This window comes from Erinaceus europaeus, chromosome 2 (genome assembly GCF_950295315.1).
Source record: "Erinaceus europaeus chromosome 2, mEriEur2.1, whole genome shotgun sequence".
NCBI classification, from domain to species: Eukaryota; Metazoa; Chordata; class Mammalia; order Eulipotyphla; family Erinaceidae; genus Erinaceus; species Erinaceus europaeus.
In genome coordinates, this window is record NC_080163.1 from 10,061,635 (window position 1) to 10,070,714 (window position 9,080).

At 55.6% G+C, this 9,080-nt stretch overlaps 1 protein-coding gene across 1 annotated transcript in view; it reads right to left on the bottom strand.

The window, feature by feature from the left end:
• The window catches only part of BICRA (BRD4 interacting chromatin remodeling complex associated protein), a 53,646-nt gene extending 48,864 nt beyond the window's left edge, over window positions 1–4,782 (bottom strand). The window contains 1 exon segment of the mRNA XM_060176540.1: window positions 4,607–4,782. The gene's annotated coding sequence lies outside the window, so the exon portion shown is untranslated.
• Window positions 4,783–9,080: the final 4,298 nt, after the last annotated feature.

The following is a 9,080-nucleotide window of genomic DNA, read 5'->3' on the forward strand; positions in this document are numbered from 1 at the left end:
GAGTGATGCTCTGGCTTCTCTACCTCATATGAAATGAATAAAATAATAAGTCTTTGCTTTTTACTGTTTTTGAAACATGTATTGCATTTTTTTTTTTTTTACACATGAGAGAGACATATTCACACCAGAGAGAGAAAGTCAGAGAGTGAGAGTATACTCTGGTACCTGCAGCACCAGGCAATGAACCAGGAACCTTAGGCCTACAAGCCCCATGTTCTACCAGTTGAGCGATTTCCTCAGCCAATAACTTAAAAATGAAAGGAAGGGAGGGAGGGGAGGAGGAAGGGAGATAGATAGGTAGGCAGGCAGGCAGGCAGGCACAGTTGCAAAGTATCTCCCAATATCAACTGGGAAAAATCAACTACAAGTCCCTGAGCCCCCAATTCCCACTTTTATGAGTAGAGCGCACAGGTGGAATACCACACAGCCAGGAACAAAATGAGGAGAAAGTCCTGCAGTGAAGGACTTTGGATGAATCCTGGGAGAAAACAGGGAAAGGGAACAGAACAATGGGTACAGCATGTGGCCACCAGTGACAGATAACAATTTTCAAAGACATATACATGTACACAGACTCTCCAGGATTGAGGACCTGGGAGAATCAGGGATGTCTGAGAGTGGGGCTCCAGGTTTGATCTTTAGTTAGTTTGGAGTGTAGGATTTGTCATTTAGCAAAGAAAGGCAAAGAGGTGGGGAGAAAGAAGCCACTTCCTCCGGATGCCTTCCAGCACCCGGGAAGGCCCTCTCTCCAGCTTCAGTCAGAACTCTTGGGGCCCAGCCCGGTCCCCAACATCATCATCATCACAGGAGTCCCCAGGCCCTGGTCTGCAGAAGCAGTACAGGAAGTTGAACCGGGAACAATTAAAGGAACAAAGGCACCATCTCCTACCACCAGGAAGACACAGGAACTCACTCACAGGCACACAAATCTAACTGTCCCCCAACTCCACAGGCCTCAAAAGAGGCTCCCTGGTGGGGGGGGTCATGCATGTCACAGACAGCATGTCACAAAGGCAGCAGGATGGACGGATGAAGTCTGTCTCTCTCCTCCAGGAAGGGAGATGAGGGACGGCTCCAGGGACAGCATGGGGGGGGGGGTAAGGCTTGGGGACAATTCCAACATGTCCCATGTGTCTCTCTAATATGACAAGCCCTAGAGGTGCCCCCTCAGGCAGGTCCTCTGCCCCCCCAAACCCTGGGGAGAGGGAACAGACTCAGATGGATAGGGGGAAAGTGGAGGGAACTCATTCTGTTGCTTGGGGGGAGGGTGCAGTTTTCATCAGCACAAGTTAACTCCAGTAAGAAAGGGTGCCATGGGGGGGGGACCCTAAAAGTTAACCAGTGGCCCCCCTCCCAGCCCCAGAGGGGGGGGAAAGAACAAGAGCCCCTGGAGGCTGGAGAGGAATGCCATGTTTTCCTGTTTCCAATTAACTCCCCCACCAGCAGCCTTCTGCATTCTTGAGACCAGGAGTCAGGACAGCGGGATTGCTGGGAAGGCTGGCGGGAACTCCGCTGGTGGCTGGACCTGGGGCTCCCCGCCCCCCCCCTCCAACCTGGAGTGCAAGCCTGTGTGTGTGTGTGTGTGTGTGTGTGTGCAGGGAACAGACTCAAATCCTTGCCCCAGGGCACTTGTCCCCAAGGAGGCCAAACCCTTGGGCTGGAAGCTGACCCTTTGGCCTTGCCGGTGTGTTAGAGGAGAGGAGCTGACCCCCCACATCCTGAGAGGGAGCCCCCCTACCTCAGGGAAGGAAGTCTGGGCAGGGATGGAGGTGGGGCCTAGGCCCTACTTCTCCAGGCCCTTACTCACTGCTTCCCCCTTCAAACAAATCAGTTCTGACTTTCCGGGAAACTCTCAGTGAAGGAAAACTTGCATCTTCCCTATAGTTCTCAACCCCTGAACTTCCCTATGCCCCCCCTCAATAAAATAAAATAAAACAAAACAAAACAAGAGCTTAGGCGTTATTATCACTGAGACCCGTCATCTCAACACAGCTGTGTCAGACAACTATGGGGGGGTAGGAGAACAGGCGGGTAGATCATCCCTCAGAAAGCATTTGGCCCCCAAGTCTGTGGACAAACATACAAGAGCCCTCAGCCACAAGCTCCCTTTAATCCCACCCCCAGTCTTGGGGGCAGCCCCACCTCAGCCATGGCAGGGATCTTCCTGGCCTCAGTTTCTACCTTCTGTCAGATAGCAAGATAACCACCACCACCCCCAGGATCTCTCTGTTCTTTGGAGTGAACTGTTTGTTTACACTGGGACCCACCCCTGATTATGAGGGGTTCCCCACTGCTGGGTGAGCTGTGCTCCTCCCCTAGAAACACCCAGTTGCCCAGCACCCAGTATTCCTTCCCAGCCCTGACTGAGGAATCAAAAGAAGGCAACCACGAACCCATTTTGTGGATGATGAGACTGAGAGACCTCCACAAGTTGGGGTGGCAGGTGGACACCTCAGTGGGGGCGGGGGTAAGGGCTGAACAAGCAGGAAAGGTCTCCCCCAAAAGTAGGGTGTGAGAGGAGGGAGACACAATGTCAAGAATGACAAAATGCCCTACAGCTCAGCTTCTAAGTCGAGACAGCCCTCTACCTTCTCAGGTAGAGAAGGAAGAGGCTGACAGTGGGGCTGGCACCTAGGGCCCCCCCAACTCTCCACGCAGACATACCTGCCCTTAGCTCAGCTTCCAGGCCCAAGTGTGTGTGTGTGTGTGTGTGTGTGTGTGTGTGTGTATTTCTCCCACACACTATCTATTTGAATAAAGTCAAATAAAACGGCGTGCCAAAGAGTGGTACAGGAAAACCTAACCATTTTGAGCAAAACTGAAGAATTCAAAGTAGGTTCCCAAGCGGGGCTGTGTGACCTTGGGCAAGTCAATGAACCTCTCTGTGCCTCTGAGAACCTGTTCTGCACAACAACCAGCATGGCTGTGCAGGGACTTCCTCCCCAGCTGTGGCCGGTGGGTAGAGCTCCCCAGCCAGGCAGGGAGCTGCTACTTCCGGCTCCAGGAGTTGGGGAGTCAGGAGGCAGGGCGGGGAAGGTACACACATTCTCTGCAGTCCCACTGGCTGGCGGTGCAGTGAATGGGGGTGGCTCCTGGCTAAGCCTTGTCCATCTCCCTCCCACCCCCTTTTCCTCCAGCCCAGAAAGGTCAGAGTGGCCTAGGCACCCACAGGCACACATGTCCCCTACAAAGGGAGCGCTGCACAGCCTGTGTTAAACCTTAGGCCTGGGAGTTTGGGGATGTCCTATCCATATACAGGCAGCAGTGAGGAAAGGAGGTGTGAAAGGAGCATCCATCCATCCTGCCATCCTGGTTTTCCGGATGACAAAAGGGGCTGTTGACCCAGAAAGAAGCCCAAGCCCAGGGACACCCGAGGGCCTGGAGCTGTCACTGGGGTCTCCCCAGGGAAGAGCTGACACAGCGAGGGGTGACCCCACCTCCCAGGGAAGTTCGGCCGACTCAGAACCACAAAGCAAAACAAAGAGGCTCCCGGGAGGAAGGAGCCTGTGGGGTCCTCCCAGCATCCCCCCACCCCCCCCCCGGGCCTGGGTCGCCGGTGGGGGGGTGTCCCTGCACCGTGACAGCAGCCAGCCAGATGGCCCGGCCCCCGCGGCCTGGGCACCCGGCTCCGCTCAGCTCCGCCAGGGAAGGGCCTTTGTCTAAAGGTCACCACCGGGCGGGCGGCAGGCCTGCGGCCTCCCCTCCCCGGGCCCCGGGTGCCTGCGGGGGGCCTCCGGGACCGGGAGGTGACAGGACTCCGCCTGGGGCCCCCCTCGGGGCGGGGAGGGGGGGAACACGGCCGCCGGCGGGGGCGGAGCAGGGTGTAGGGGGGAGTCACCCCATTCTCTGCTGGGGGGGAGGCGGAGGAGATGCGGGAGATCCGAGTCAACTCCTTTCATTGTTTAGGGGCTGTGAGGAGGGGGCGCCCCAGTGGCCTCCTTCTGCATCCTGCCTCCTCAGCTCGGGGGTACGGGGGGGGGGGTTCCCGATTTTCTCCCCCACCCCCACCCAGCCGGGAGGGATTTGGGGAAGGGGGCGCAGCAGATGGGAGAGAGAGAGGCCGCCCACCCATCCCGGGAAATCACCGCCGGGCGCGGAGAAGGGAGGGACCCCCCCCGAGGCCGGGGCGGGGGTCCCGGTGCCCCTCCCCCCGCGGGGCGCCCCGTCTCCCTTCCCCGCCGCCCCCCCCCTTTGTATCCCCGGCGGCGGCAGGCGGGCCGGGGGCGCACAGGGCGCCGGGTCTGGGCAGGGGGAGCCCTGCGGGGGTGGGGGGTCCCCTCGAAAGCTCGGGGCGGCGGTGCTGGTGGGGAAAAGTCACGGGGGGTGGGGGGGTTCGACGGGACTGGGGTGGAGGGGGGGCGCCGAGCACAAAAATAAAAATGAAAAGAGGTAGAGAGAGGCAGCGAGCGCTGCGCCCCGGTTGGGGGGCTGAGTGCGAGTGTCGGTGTGGGGGGGGCTCGGCCCCCGCCGCGGCTCCCCCCGCACACACCCTCGCCGCCGAGCCCCCACTCCCCCCCTCGCTTTGGCGCCCTGTCACAGCCCCGACTCGCAGGTAGAGAGAGTTAAGAGATTTAAAGAGAAATTGCTACATTGTGAGAAAACTCACCCTGATGTTTGAGCAGCCGTCGGCGCGGGGTCTCCGGGACGGCCCCGCACGGGCTGCACGGGGAGGACCCAGAAGGGGCCGAGCGGCCGGGCCGGTCAGCGCACTGCCTGATCGCATGGCGCCCGCCGCGGCCTCCGCCGCCCCGCGCCGCCGCCCGGGCGCCCCGGACCCGCGCCCGCGCCGGGGGACGGCCCCTCGGGTCAACCAGGGGGTAAAAAAAAAAATTTTTTAATTAAATGCAAAAGGAAAAAAAAAACCTCCCAAGGTTTTGTGTTCCGCCCCCCTCCTCCTCCTCCTCCTCCTCCTCCTCCTCCTCCTCCCGCTTCCTCCCTCGCTCCCTCCGCCCTCGCCGGGGGACGGGCTTCGGGGACGCCCCGCCCCGCGCCCCGGGAGCCAGCCCGGGGCCGGGCGGCACCGAGCGGCGGGCGAATGGAGGCTGCGGGCGCCCCGGGTGCCCCCGCCCTGTGCCGCCCTCGGGGCGCGCCCGCCCCGGCTACGCGCTGGATGGAGACGCCGGCGAGCGGGAATCCGGGAAGCTGCGGGGCTCGGGGCGCACCCCCGCCGCGGGGGCCGCGGGGGTCTGGAGCAGGTAGCGGGAGGCGCGGGTGGAGAAGGCGGGGAGAGCCTGCCGGCTGCACCGGGCACCGCGGAGGATAGAGCCAAGAGTTTGGAAGGTGCAAGGCAGCGGAAAGGTGCAAGGTTTAGGGGAGACTGGGCTGCTCCCCACCACTACCGTCACCCCGGGTGTGGTGTGGTCTGGTCGTTCGGGCGAGCCGCCTCGGCTGAGCCGGGTGTAGAGCCAGTTTCCGTCCCGCCTGGCGGGTGGAGACGCTTAGATCCCCGAGCTCTTTCGGGAAATGCTTGGCCGGTGCTTACGGTGAGCCCTGCAGAAGGCCCAGGCCAGAGGAACGTCTGTCCTGGTTTGTCGGTCTCTCTCTCTCTCTCTCTCTCTCTCCCTTTATTCTAAGGAGAAAGACCAGAGCACCGCTTAGCTCTGGCTGATGACAGCACTGGGGAAATAGAACCTGAGACCTCAGAGCCTCAGGCATGAAAACCCTTTGCATAACCATTAGGTTGTCTCCCCAGTCCTATCGTGAATTCACTACTTTCTGTCAACCCCCCTCCCGGGGGGCCCTGTTAGAGCCCCATGCAAAACAGCAGGTGCTCAATAAATGTTGACTAAATGAGTGATTGTGACTATTATTATTATTATTTGCATCACACAAGAGAGATGGAACAGAAGAGAAACCAGAGCACCACTCAGGGCACTTGGAGCAATGGTGCTGGAATCCTGAGCTTCAGACCAGCAAATCTACCCCCCCACACACACACCGGCTGAACAATTCCCCTGACCGATTTATGAATTTATTTTTCTTTTTAACCTCCCCTCCCCACCATTTTGGGAGAAGACAGGTTCAGGACCCTGACTCAGAACAGGTAACCCGGCCACATCTTGCTGTGTGCCGTTGAACAAATTGATTCCTCTTTCTGTTTCCATTTCCCTCACCTCTGAGGAGCAGAGGAGCAGAGGTGAGGAATAGGCGTCATTAAATAGAAAGGAGTTGTCAAATCAGAGCAGACCAGCGGTGCCAGATCAGTAGTAACTGTTGCTATGATGCTATGATTGTAATTATTATTATTATTTTCTTTTTTAGAAAGAAAGCAGAGAAAGAAACCCTTCCAGAGCTTTCTTCCATAGTTATGGCCAGGATGGAACCTGAGTCGTACATATGTCGAAGCAGCCAAGTGAGCTATTTTGCTGGCCTGTAATCATAACTACTCTTTGAAAAGGAAACTTGATTAATTCCAGAATGTTGCGGGTTGCCCCAAAGATATTAATACTTTGGTAACTCTAGAACTCTTATGGTGACTAGAGCTCCTACACTTGTCTTCCCTACCCCAGCAGAGAACCTTGAGAGGACTGCAATATATACACTCAACATTTTATTTTTGTGTGGCGCGCTCTTTCATACTCTAGTGTTGAGTCCCACCTTGAGTGTACTCATCCACAGGGCAGGAGAAAGGACAATGATGGGAATCACCAGATCTGTCCTCCCCTCCCTCCAAAAGAAAAAAAGGCCTAGTCACCCACACCTAGAGATATCCACTTAACTTTCATTGCCAGTGTGCAAGATTCAGTTGCCCCACTAAGAGAAATTGTTTGGTGTAAGATCATATGGCCAGGAAATGAGACTTGATTTAAGTTCAGTGGCACTTGTGTCGCTATCATAGTTGGAGGATTTAGGGACCAACTGCCTCAGAGCTGACAGGCTCATTGCATTGGGGTGGGAGGATGACTGTCCCAAGTTGATTCATTCTGGCTGGAAATACTGGTTGGTTGAGTCTGTGGTGTATAGTCATGAAGGAGAGCCTCACACCACACCCCACTTGGCTCACCGACTGCTATGGGACAGAGATAAGCAAAGAAGTTAATGAGTCCTTCCCTAAGCCTTAGTACCCCCACCTCCCCCCACACACACACACAAGCACACCCCACACACAAGCACACCCCACGCACACGTACATCCCCAGTGTTGCTTGGCACTTAGCAAGAAAAATTTACTGGAAGAAGATAGCTAATAGGCATACCTGACACTTGGGGAGATGTTCTTGAGAACTTAGAATACGGCTGGCTTGATGTGAGAAACTGAACAAAAGCAGCCCAGGAAGTGGTGTAGTGGATGACATGTTTGTCTCCTTTAAGTGTGAGGTCCTGACTTCAATACCTTGCAGTACCTATGCTAGAGTGGTGCTCTCATTTTCTTTCTCTTCTCTTTCTCATTAATAAATAAATACATCTAGTAAATAAACCATTTTATGAGTTGGGCCTGGGTATATAGCTCTGTAGTAGATCAAGCACATGTTTCACAGGTACAGGTTTGATCTCATCCTAGCATCCAAAGAAATAAAAGTTGAAACCCAGTTAGGTTCTAAGACTTGCCACAGGGCAGGCTGGCCAGGGTGTGGTCTAAGCCAGCACACCCTTCCGTGCTGTCACCAAGGAGTCACCAGATGAACCTGGAGCAAGTCACTTGGTCAGCTCATTCATTTTTCTTTTCCTCTGCCCAGTGAGAGTGTATAGTCAGACACACAGGCACATGGTGAAAATGTACAAACAGAACAACCATCAAAATAATCTAACACACACATACCCACCACCTAGCACTGTTGTTGCTGTTGCCCATAGGGACAGAGACTGAAAGGCCACAACACTGAAGCTTCCTTCAATGCCATATGGCTAAGCATGGCACTATCCAAATGAGCTATTTTGCCGGTGGTCATCTACCACCTATCTTTGACTTACACCTCGAAATCCTGCAAGAAAGAGGTCCAGACCACCCCACAAACACACACACCCACGCGCACACACAAGTATATGCAGTCAGAGAGGTGGCACGGCTATGGACTCATACATAGGGCTTGCTTATGTGAGCTCATCCCTGCACGAATTAAGCCAGAGTGGATGCTCGTGTTTTCTGTTACTCATTTCTATTTTTTAAAAAGTTATTATACCCGTGCAGCTGGAAAGCAATGACAGGAACTCCTAACTGGTTCTGAAGGCTGTAGCGCCTTGGAAAACTAACCTGCTCTTTTTCCACCGACTTGAGGTCTTTTTCCACTAATAGCTCCAAATCCTTCTCCCAACCCTTAAGCCCTCCTCCCCAAGCAGCATTGACGGGCTCAGATCTACTCACACATTTCCCTCCAGCTCTCTTAACTAGACCCTAATCCCTGTGCAACGGAGTCCCTGCACCCTGTAGGTTCCAGACCAACTTCTAGTCAGATCGTCAACTCTCTTCGGAGGGGGACTGGTTTTTCTTCTAATAAGTGATTGTGTGTCTTTGAGTGGCAAAACAATGCACACAGCAGCTTGGGAGGAATTTTTTGTTGTTGTTTTTCCCCTTTTCCGTAGAGCATTCCCATCTTCTGATCAGTGCATTTGTCGGCGTACATATGTCAAATAAACAAGGGGATATATATATATCCTTGATCAATCCAATTCAACCCGGGTAAATTTCGTTCTACCAGGGGAAAGAGGAGAAAGTTTTTCAAAGACTGCAGAACCCGAGTGGTATCCCTAAGGGGAGATGATGTCAGATGGCTCTGGTTCCGCAGTGACCTCCGCCCTCTGACCGCGCCCTCTAAACGAGGCACGTCCGGCCGGGCGAGCGTGCAGCCCGGGCTCCCGGCCCAGCCATCGCGCCGCGAGCTCAAAGACCGTGAGCAGCCTCCAAATCAGGCAGCAGCGAGCCCAGCCCGACCTCGGGTCCTCAGAGCTGCAAGTGCGGGGGGCGGGGTCTGGACGCCCATTGGCTTAGGGATGTGGGCGGGGCCATGAATCATCTCCGCCCCCGAGCACCCTCTGAGTTAAATAGGCCTCCCGCCGACCAGGGGAATTATTCATCGGGGAGGCGGGGCTGCGGTTTGTTTATACGCTGCTATTGGCTGGATTTGAATCGGCCGGACTGCCGGC